This window comes from Ranitomeya variabilis, chromosome 6 (genome assembly GCF_051348905.1).
Source record: "Ranitomeya variabilis isolate aRanVar5 chromosome 6, aRanVar5.hap1, whole genome shotgun sequence".
Lineage (NCBI taxonomy): Eukaryota > Metazoa > Chordata > Amphibia > Anura > Dendrobatidae > Ranitomeya > Ranitomeya variabilis.
In genome coordinates this window covers 404692048-404703796 of record NC_135237.1, presented here as the reverse complement: position 1 = coordinate 404703796, position 11749 = coordinate 404692048, and positions in this window count along the sequence as shown.

The window sequence follows — 11749 nt, the reverse complement described above, 5'->3', positions numbered from 1 at the left end:
ACGTCAACAAATCTAATACCTGGCCAAGCCAAAAATGGCTGATTTTTAGCCAAAAAACTTTTTTCCACAAATCAAATACGCACTATACCCCCTCTTTGGGAACTCTTTTAGGATGCTTTCCAACATAGTTTTAACCCTCTAGATGTAGAAGTAGGAGAATTAAGTGATTTTTCGCAAAATCTGAAAACGTCAAAAAATCTAATACCCGGCCAAGCCAAAATTGGCAGATTTTCAGCCCAAAATTTTTTTTCCCACAAATCAAACACGCACTATACCCCCTCTTTGGGAACTCTTTTGGGATGCTTTCCAACATAGTTTTAACCCTCTAGATGTAGAAGTAGGAGAATTAAGTGATTTTTCGCAAAACCTGAAAACGTCAAAAAATCTAATACCCGGCCAAGCCAAAAATGGCTGATTTTCATCCAAAATTTTTTTTTTCCACAAATCAAACACACATTATACCCCCTCTTTGGGAACTCTTTTGGGATGCTTTCCAACATAGTTTTAACCCTCTAGATGTAGAAGTAGGAGAATTAAGTGATTTTTCGCAAAACCTGAAAACGTCAAAAAATCTAATACCCGGCCAAGCCAAAAATGGCTGATTTTCAGCCAAAATTTTTTTTCCCACAAATCAAACACGCACTATACCCCCTCTTTGGGAACTCTTTTGGGATGATTTCCAAAATAGTTTTAACCCTCTAGATGTAGAAGTAGGAGAATTAAGTGATTTTTCGCAAATCCTGAAAACGTCAAAAAATCTAATACCCGGCCAAGCCAAAAATGGCTGATTTTCAGCCAAAATTTTTTTTCCCACAAATGAAACACGCACTATACCCCCTCTTTGGGAACTCTTTTGGGATGCTTTCCAACATAGTTTTAACCCTCTAAATGTAGAAGTAGGGGAATTAAGTGATTTTTCGCAAAACCTGAAAACGTCAAAAAATCTAATACCTGGCCAAGCCAAAAATGGCTGATTTTTAGCCAAAAAACTTTTTTCCACAAATCAAATACGCACTATACCCCCTCTTTGGGAACTCTTTTAGGATGCTTTCCAACATAGTTTTAACCCTCTAGATGTAGAAGTAGGAGAATTAAGTGATTTTTCGCAAAACCTGAAAACGTCAAAAAATCTAATACCCGGCCAAGCCAAAATTGGCAGATTTTCAGCCCAAAATTTTTTTTCCCACAAATCAAACACGCACTATACCCCCTCTTTGGGAACTCTTTTGGGATGCTTTCCAACATAGTTTTAACCCTCTAGATGTAGAAGTAGGAGAATTAAGTGATTTTTCGCAAAACCTGAAAACGTCAAAAAATCTAATACCCGGCCAAGCCAAAAATGGCTGATTTTCATCCAAAATTTTTTTTTTCCACAAATCAAACACACATTATACCCCCTCTTTGGGAACTCTTTTGGGATGCTTTCCAACATAGTTTTAACCCTCTAGATGTAGAAGTAGGAGAATTAAGTGATTTTTCGCAAAACCTGAAAACGTCAAAAAATCTAATACCCGGCCAAGCCAAAAATGGCTGATTTTCAGCCAAAATTTTTTTTCCCACAAATCAAACACGCACTATACCCCCTCTTTGGGAACTCTTTTGGGATGATTTCCAAAATAGTTTTAACCCTCTAGATGTAGAAGTAGGAGAATTAAGTGATTTTTCGCAAATCCTGAAAACGTCAAAAAATCTAATACCCGGCCAAGCCAAAAATGGCTGATTTTCAGCCAAAATTTTTTTTCCCACAAATGAAACACGCACTATACCCCCTCTTTGGGAACTCTTTTGGGATGCTTTCCAACATAGTTTTAACCCTCTAAATGTAGAAGTAGGGGAATTAAGTGATTTTTCGCAAAACCTGAAAACGTCAAAAAATCTAATACCTGGCCAAGCCAAAAATGGCTGATTTTTAGCCAAAAAACTTTTTTCCACAAATCAAATACGCACTATACCCCCTCTTTGGGAACTCTTTTAGGATGCTTTCCAACATAGTTTTAACCCTCTAGATGTAGAAGTAGGAGAATTAAGTGATTTTTCGCAAAACCTGAAAACGTCAAAAAATCTAATACCCGGCCAAGCCAAAATTGGCAGATTTTCAGCCCAAAATTTTTTTTCCCACAAATCAAACACGCACTATACCCCCTCTTTGGGAACTCTTTTGGGATGCTTTCCAACATAGTTTTAACCCTCTAGATGTAGAAGTAGGAGAATTAAGTGATTTTTCGCAAAACCTGAAAACGTCAAAAAATCTAATACCCGGCCAAGCCAAAAATGGCTGATTTTCATCCAAAATTTTTTTTTTCCACAAATCAAACACACATTATACCCCCTCTTTGGGAACTCTTTTGGGATGCTTTCCAACATAGTTTTAACCCTCTAGATGTAGAAGTAGGAGAATTAAGTGATTTTTCGCAAAACCTGAAAACGTCAAAAAATCTAATACCCGGCCAAGCCAAAAATGGCTGATTTTCAGCCAAAATTTTTTTTCCCACAAATCAAACACGCACTATACCCCCTCTTTGGGAACTCTTTTGGGATGATTTCCAAAATAGTTTTAACCCTCTAGATGTAGAAGTAGGAGAATTAAGTGATTTTTCGCAAATCCTGAAAACGTCAAAAAATCTAATACCCGGCCAAGCCAAAAATGGCTGATTTTCAGCCAAAATTTTTTTTCCCACAAATGAAACACGCACTATACCCCCTCTTTGGGAACTCTTTTGGGATGCTTTCCAACATAGTTTTAACCCTCTAAATGTAGAAGTAGGGGAATTAAGTGATTTTTCGCAAAACCTGAAAACGTCAAAAAATCTGATACCCGGCCGAGCCAAAATTGGCAGATTTTCAGCCAAATTTTTTTTTCCACAAATCAAACACGCACTATACCCCCTCTTTGGGAACTCTTTTGGGATGCTTTCCAAAATAGTTTTAACCCTCTAGATGTAGAAGTAGGAGAATTAAGTGATTTTTCGCAAAACCTGAAAACGTCAAAAAATCTAATACCCGGCCAAGCCAAAAATGGCTGATTTTCATCCAAATTTTTTTTCCACAGATCAAACACGCACTATACCCCCTCTTTGGGAACTCTTTTGGGATGCTTTCCAAAATAGTTTTAACCCTCTAGATGTAGAATTAGGAGAATTAAGTGATTTTTCGCAAATCCTGAAAACGTCAAAAAGTCTAATACCCGGCCAAGCCAAAAATGGCTGATTTTCAGCCAAATTTTTTTTTCCCACAAATCAAACACGCACTATACCCCCTCTTTGGGAACTCTTTTGGGATGCTTTCCAACATAGTTTTAACCCTCTAGATGTAGAAGTAGGGGAATTAAGTGATTTTTCGCAAAACCTGAAAACGTCAAAAAATCTGATACCCGGCCAAGCCAAAATTGGCAGATTTTCAGCCAAAAATTTTTTTTCCACAAATCAAACACGCACTATACCCCCTCTTTGGGAACTCTTTTGGGATGCTTTCCAACATAGTTTTAACCCTCTAGATGTAGAAGTAGGAGAATTAAGTGATTTTTTGCAAAACCTGAAAATGTCAAAAAATCTAATACCCGGCCAAGCCAAAAATGGCTCATTTGTGGAAAAAAAAATTTTGGCTGAAAATCAATCACGCACTATACCCCCTCTTTGGGAACTCTTTTGGGATGCTTTCCAACATAGTTTTAACCCTCTAAATGTACAAGTAGGGGAATTAAGTGATTTTTCGCAAAACCTGAAAACGTCAAAAAATCTGATACCCGGCCAAGCCAAAAATGGCTGATTTTCAGCCAAATTTTTTTTTCCACAAATCAAACATGCACTATACCCCCTCTTTGGGAACTCTTTTGGGATGCTTTCCAACATAGTTTTAACCCCCTAGATGTAGAAGTAGGAGAAATAAGTGATTTTTTGCAAAACCTGAAAACGTCAAAAAATCTAATACCCGGCCAAGCCAAAAATGGCTGATTTTCAGCCAAAATTGTTTTTTTCCACAAATCAAACACGCACTATACCCCCTCTTTGGGAACTCTTTTGGATGCTTTCCAACATAGTTTTAACCCCCTAGATGTAGAAGTAGGAGAATTAAGTGATTTTTCGCAAAACCTGAAAACGTCAAAAAATCTGATACCCGGCCAAGCCAAAAATGGCTGATTTTCAGCCAAATTTTTAATTCCCACAAATCAAACATGCACTATACCCCCTCTTTGGGAACTATTTTGGGATGCTTTCCAAAATAGTTTTAACCCTCTAGATGTAGAAGTAGGAGAATTAAGTGATTTTTCGCAAATCCTGAAAACGTCAAAAAATCTAATACCCGGCCAAGCCAAAAATGTTTTTTTCCACAAATCAAACACGCACTATACCCCCTCTTTGGGAACTCTTTTGGGATGCTTTCCAACATAGTTTTAAACCTCTAGATGTAGAAGTAGGAGAATTAAGTGATTTTTCGCAAAACCTCAAAAAGGTCAAAAAATCTAATACCCGGCCAAGCCAAAAATGGCTGATTTTCAGCCAAAAGTATTTTTTCCCACAAATCAAACACGCACTATACCCCCTCTTTGGGAACTCTTTTGGGATGCTTTCCAACATAGTTTTAACCCTCTAGATGTAGAAGTAGGAGAATTAAGTGAATTTTCGCAAAACCTGAAAACGTCAAAAAATCTAATACCCGGCCAAGCCAAAAATGGCTGATTTTCAGCCAAAATTTTTTTTCCCACAAATGAAACAGGCACTATACCCCCTCTTTGGGAACTCTTTTGGGATGCTTTCCAACATAGTTTTAACCCTCTAAATGTAGAAGTAGGGGAATTAAGTGATTTTTCGCAAAACCTGAAGACGTCAAAAAATCTGATACCCGGCCAAGCCAAAATTGGCAGATTTTCAGCCAAATTTTTTTTCCACAAATCAAACACGCACTATACCCCCTCTTTGGGAACTCTTTTGGGATGCTTTCCAAAATAGTTTTAACCCTCTAGATGTAGAAGTAGGAGAATTAAGTGATTTTTCGCAAAACCTGAAAACATCAAAAAATCTAATACCCGGCCAAGCCAAAAATGGCTGATTTTCAGCCAAAAATTATTTTCCCACAAATCAAACACGCACTATACCTCCTCTTTGGGAACTCTTTTGGGATGCTTTCCAACATAGTTTTAACCCTCTAGATGTAGAAGTAGGGGAATTAAGTGATTTTTCGCAAAACCTGAAAACGTCAAAAAATCTGATACCCGGCCAAGCCAAAATTGGCAGATTTTCAGCCAAAATTTTTTTTCCACAAATCAAACACGCACTATACCCCCTCTTTGGGAACTCTTTTGGGATGCTTTCCAACATAGTTTTAACCCTCTAGATGTAGAAGTAGGAGAATTAAGTGATTTTTCGCAAAACCTGAAAACGTCAAAAAATCTAATACCCGGCCAAGCCAAAAATGGCTGATTAGTGGGAAAAAAAATTTTGGCTGAAAATCAATCACGCACTATACCCCCTCTTTAGGAACTCTTTTGAGATGCTTTCCAACATAGTTTTAATCCCTCTAGATGTAGAAGTAGGGGAATTAAGTGATTTTTTGCAAAACCTGAAAACGTCAAAAAATCTGATACCCGGCCAAGCCAAAAATGGCTGATTTTCAGCCAAAATTTTTTTTCCCACAAAAGAAACACGCACTATACCCCCTCTTTGGGAACTCTTTTGGGATGCTTTCCAACATAGTTTTAACCCTCTAAATGTAGAAGTAGGGGAATTAAGTGATTTTTCGCAAAACCTGAAAACGTCAAAAAATCTGATACCCGGCCAAGCCAAAATTTGCAGATTTTCAGCCAAATTTTTTTTTCCACAAATCAAACACGCACTATACCCCCTCTTTGGGAACTCTTTTGGGATGCTTTCCAAAATAGTTTTAACCCTCTAGATGTAGAAGTAGGAGAATTAAGTGATTTTTCGCAAAACCTGAAAACGTCAAAAAATCTAATACCCGGCCAAGCCAAAAATGGCAGATTTTCAGCCAAAATTTTTTTTCCCACAAATGAAACAAGCACTATACCCCCTCTTTGGGAACTCTTTTGGGATGCTTTCCAAAATAGTTTTAACCCTCTAGATGTAGAAGTAGGAGAATTAAGTGAATTTTCGCAAAACCTGAAAACGTCAAAAAATCTAATACCCGGCCAAGCCAAAAATGGCTGATTTTCAGCCAAAAATTTTTTTCCCACAAATGAAACAGGCACTATACCCCCTCTTTGGGAACTCTTTTGGGATGCTTTCCAACATAGTTTTAACCCTCTAAATGTAGAAGTAGGGGAATTAAGTGATTTTTCGCAAAACCTGAAGACGTCAAAAAGTCTAATACCCGGCCAAGCCAAAAATGGCTGATTTTCAGCCAAATTTTTTTTTCCCACAAATCAAACACGCACTATACCCCCTCTTTGGGAACTCTTTTGGGATGCTTTCCAACATAGTTTTAACCCTCTAGATGTAGAAGTAGGAGAATTAAGTGATTTTTCGCAAAACCTGAAAACGTCAAAAAATCTAATACCCGGCCAAGCCAAAAATGGCTGATTTTCAGCCAAATTTTTTTTTCCCACAAATCAAACACGCACTATACCCCCTCTTTGGGAACTCTTTTGGGATGCTTTCCAGCATAGTTTTAACCCTCTAGATGTAGAAGTAGGGGAATTAAGTGATTTTTCGCAAAACCTGAAAACGTCAAAAAATCTGATACCCGGCCAAGCCAAAATTGGCAGATTTTCAGCCAAAATTTTTTTTCCACAAATCAAACACGCACTATACCCCCTCTTTGGGAACTCTTTTGGGATGCTTTCCAACATAGTTTTAACCCTCTAGATGTAGAAGTAGGAGAATTAAGTGATTTTTCGCAAAACCTGAAAACGTCAAAAAATCTAATACCCGGCCAAGCCAAAAATGGCTGATTTTCAGCCAAAATTTTTTTTCCCACAAAAGAAACACGCACTATACCCCCTCTTTGGGAACTCTTTTGGGATGCTTTCCAACATAGTTTTAACCCTCTAAATGTAGAAGTAGGGGAATTAAGTGATTTTTCGCAAAACCTGAAAACGTCAAAAAATCTGATACCCGGCCAAGCCAAAATTTGCAGATTTTCAGCCAAATTTTTTTTCCCACAAATCAAACACGCACTATACCCCCTCTTTGGAAACTCTTTTGGGATGCTTTCCAACATAGTTTTAACCCTCTAGATGTAGACGTAGGATAATTAAGTGATTTTTCGCAAAACCTGAAAGCGTAAAAAAATCTAATACCCGGCCAAGCCAACAATGACTGATTTTCAGCCCAAATTTTTTTTCCACAAATCAAACACGCACTATACCCCCTCTTTGGGAACTCTTTTGGGAAGCTTTCCAACATAGTTTTAACCCTCTAGATGTAGAAGTAGGAGAATTAAGTGATTTTTTGCAAAACCTGAAAACGTCAAAAAATCTATTACCCGGCCAAGCCAAAAATGGCAGATTTTCATCCAAAATTTTTTTTTCCACAAATCAAACACGCACTATACCCCCTCTTTGGGAACTCTTTTGGGAAGCTTTCCAACATAGTTTTAACCCTCTAGATGTAGAAGTAGGAGAATTAAGTGATTTTTCGCAAAACCTGAAAACGTCAAAAAATCTAATACCCGGCCAAGCCAAAAATGGCTGATTTTCAGCCAAAATTTTTTTTTCCACAAATCAAACATGCACTATACCCCCTTTTTGGGAACTCTTTTGGGATGTTTTCCAACATAGTTTTAACCCCCTAGATGTAGAAGTAGGAGAATTAAGTGATTTTTCGCAAAACCTGAAAACGTAAAAAAATCTGATACCCGCCCAAGCCAAAATTGGCAGATTTTCAGCCAAAAATTTTTTTTACACAAATTAAACACGCACTATACCCCCTCTTTGGGAACTCTTTTGGGATGCTTTCCAGCATAGTTTTAACCCTCTAGATGTAGAAGTAGGGGAATTAAGTGATTATTCGCAAAACCTGAAAACGTCAAAAAATCTAATACTCGGCCAAGCCAAAAATGGCTGATTTTCATCCAAAATTTTTTTTTCCACAAATCAAACACACACTATACCCCCTCTTTGGGAACTCTTTTGGGATGCTTTCCAACATAGTTTTAACCCTCTAGATGTAGAAGTAGGAGAATTAAGTGATTTTTCGCAAAACCTGAAAACGTCAAAAAATCTAATACCGGACAAGCCAAAAATGGCTGATTTTCATCCAAAAATTTTTTTTCCACAAATCAAACACGCACTATACCCCCTCTTTGGGAACTCTTTTGGGATGCTTTCCAACATAGTTTTAACCCTCTAGATGTAGAAGTAGGAGAATTAAGTGATTTTTTGCAAAACCTGAAAACGTCAAAAAATCTAATACCGGCCAAGCCAAAAATGGCTGATTTTCATCCAAATTTTTTTTTTCCACAAATCAAACACGCACTATACCCCCTCTTTGGGAACTCTTTTGGGATGCTTTCCAACATAATTCTCCTACTTCTACATCTAGAGAGTTAAAACTAAGTGATTATTCGCAAAACCTGAAAACGTCAAAAAATCTAATACCCGGCCAAGCCAAAAATGGCTGATTTTCATCCAAAAATTTTTTTCCACAAATCAAACACGCACTATACCCCCTCTTTGGGAACTCTTTTGGGATGCTTTCCAACATAGTTTTAACCCTCTAGATGTAGAAGTAGGAGAATTAAGTGATTTTTCGCAAAACCTGAAAACGTCAAAAAATCTAATACCTGGCCAAGCCAAAAATGGCTAATTTTTAGCCAAAAAACTTTTTTCCACAAATCAAATACGCACTATACCCTGTCTTTGGGAACTCTTTTGGGATGATTTCCAAAATAGTTTTAACCCTCTAGATGTAGAAGTAGGGGAATTAAGTGATTTTTCGCAAAACCTGAAAACGTCAAAAAATCTAATACCCGGCCAAGCCAAAAATGGCTGATTTTCATCCAAAAATTTTTTTCCCACAAATCAAACACGCACTATACCCCCTCTTTGGGAACTGTTTTGGGATGCTTTCCAACATAGTTTTAACCCTCTAGATGTAGAAGTAGGAGAATTAAGTGATTTTTCGCAAAACCTGAAAACGTCAAAAAATCTAATACCCGGCCAAGCCAAAAATGGCTGATTTTCATCCAAAAAATTTTTTTTCAACAAATCAAACACGCACTATACCCCCTCTTTGGGAACTCTTTTGGGATGCTTTCCAACATAGTTTTAACCCTCTAGATGTAGAAGTAGGAGAATTAAGTGATTTTTCGCAAAAAAACCTCAAAACATCAAAAAATCTAATACCTGGCCAAGCCAAAAATGGCTGATTTTTAGCCAAAATTTTTTTTTCCACAAATCAAATACGCACTATACCCCCTCTTTGGAAACTCTTTTGGGATGCTTTCCAACATAGTTTTAACCCTCTAGATGTAGACGTAGGAGAATTAAGTGATTTTTCGCAAAACCTGAAAGCGTAAAAAAATCTAATACCCGGCCAAGCCAAAAATGACTAATTTTCAGCCCAAATTTTTTTTTCCACAAATCAAACACGCACTATACCCCCTCTTTGGGAACTCTTTTGGGAAGCTTTCCAACATAGTTTTAACCCTCTAGATGTAGAAGTAGAAGAATTAAGTGATTTTTTGCAAAACCTGAAAACGTCAAAAAATCTATTACCCGGCCAAGCCAAAAATGGCAGATTTTCATCCAAAATTTTTTTTTCCACAAATCAAACACGCACTATACCCCCTCTTTGGGAACTCTTTTGGGAAGCTTTCCAACATAGTTTTAACCCTCTAGATGTAGAAGTAGGAGAATTAAGTGATTTTTCGCAAAACCTGAAAACGTCAAAAAATCTAATACCCGGCCAAGCCAAAAATGGCTGATTTTCAGCCAAAATTTTTTTTTCCACAAATCAAACATGCACTATACCCCCTTTTTGGGAACTCTTTTGGGATGTTTTCCAACATAGTTTTAACCCCCTAGATGTAGAAGTAGGAGAATTAAGTGATTTTTCGCAAAACCTGAAAACGTAAAAAAATCTGATACCCGCCCAAGCCAAAATTGGCAGATTTTCAGCCAAAATTTTTTTTTACACAAATTAAACACGCACTATACCCCCTCTTTGGGAACTGTTTTGGGATGCTTTCCAACATAGTTTTAACCCTCTAGATGTAGAAGTAGGGGAATTAAGTGATTTTTCGCAAAACCTGAAAACGTCAAAAAATCTAATACCCGGCCAAGCCAAAAATGGCTGATTTTTAGCCAAAAAACCTTTTTCCACAAATCAAATACGCACTACACCACCTCTTTGGGAACTCTTTTGGGATGCTTTCCAACATAGTTTTAACCCTCTAGATGTAGAAGTAGGAGAATTAAGTGATTTTCCGCAAAACCTGAAAACGTCAAAAAATCTAATACCCGGCCTAGCCAAAAATGGCTGATTTTCAGTCAAAATTTTTTTTTCCCACAAATCAAACATGCACTATACCCCCTCTTTTGGAACTCTTTTGGGATGCTTTCCAACATAGTTTTAACCCTCTAGATGTAGAAGTAGGGGAATTAAGTGATTATTCGCAAAACCTGAAAACGTCAAAAAATCTAATACTCGGCCAAGCCAAAAATGGCTGATTTTCATCCAAAATTTTTTTTTCCACAAATCAAACACACACTATACCCCCTCTTTGGGAACTCTTTTGGGATGCTTTCCAACATAGTTTTAACCCTCTAGATGTAGAAGTAGGAGAATTAAGTGATTTTTCGCAAAACCTGAAAACGTCAAAAAATCTAATACCGGACAAGCCAAAAATGGCTGATTTTCATCCAAATTTTTTTTTTCCACAAATCAAACACGCACTATACCCCCTCTTTGGGAACTCTTTTGGGATGCTTTCCAACATAATTCTCCTACTTCTACATCTAGAGAGTTAAAACTAAGTGATTTTTCGCAAAACCTGAAAACGTCAAAAAATCTAATACCCGGCCAAGCCAAAAATGGCTGATTTTCATCCAAAATTTTTTTTCCACAAATCAAACACGCACTATACCCCCTCTTTGGGAACTCTTTTGGGATGCTTTCCAACATAGTTTTAACCCTCTAGATGTAGAAGTAGGAGAATTAAGTGATTTTTCGCAAAACCTAAGAACATCAAAAAATCTAATACCTGGCCAAGCCAAAAATGGCTAATTTTTAGCCAAAAAACTTTTTTCCACAAATCAAATACGCACTATACCCCCTCTTTGGGAACTCTTTGGGGATGATTTCCAAAATAGTTTTAACCCTCTAGATGTAGAAGTAGGAGAATTAAGTGATTTTTTGCAAAACCTCAAAACGTCAAAGAATCTAATACCCGGCCAAGCCAAAAATGGCTGATTTTCAGCCAAAATTTTTTTTTCCACAAATCAAACACGCACTATACCCCCTCTTTGGGAACTCTTTTGGGATGCTTTCCAACATAGTTTTAACCCTCTAGATGTAGAAGTAGAAGAATTAAGTGATTTTTCGCAAAACCTGAAAACGTCAAAAAATCTAATACCCGGCCAAGCCAAAAATGGCTAATTTTCATCCCAAAATTTTTTTTCCACAAATCAAACACACACTATAACCCCTCTTTGGGAACTCTTTTGGGATGCTTTCCAACATAGTTTTAACCCTCTAGATGTAGAAGTAGGAGAATTAAGTGATTTTTCGCAAAACCTGAAAACGTCAAAAAATCTAATACCCGGCCAAGCCAAAAATGGCTGATTTTCATCCAA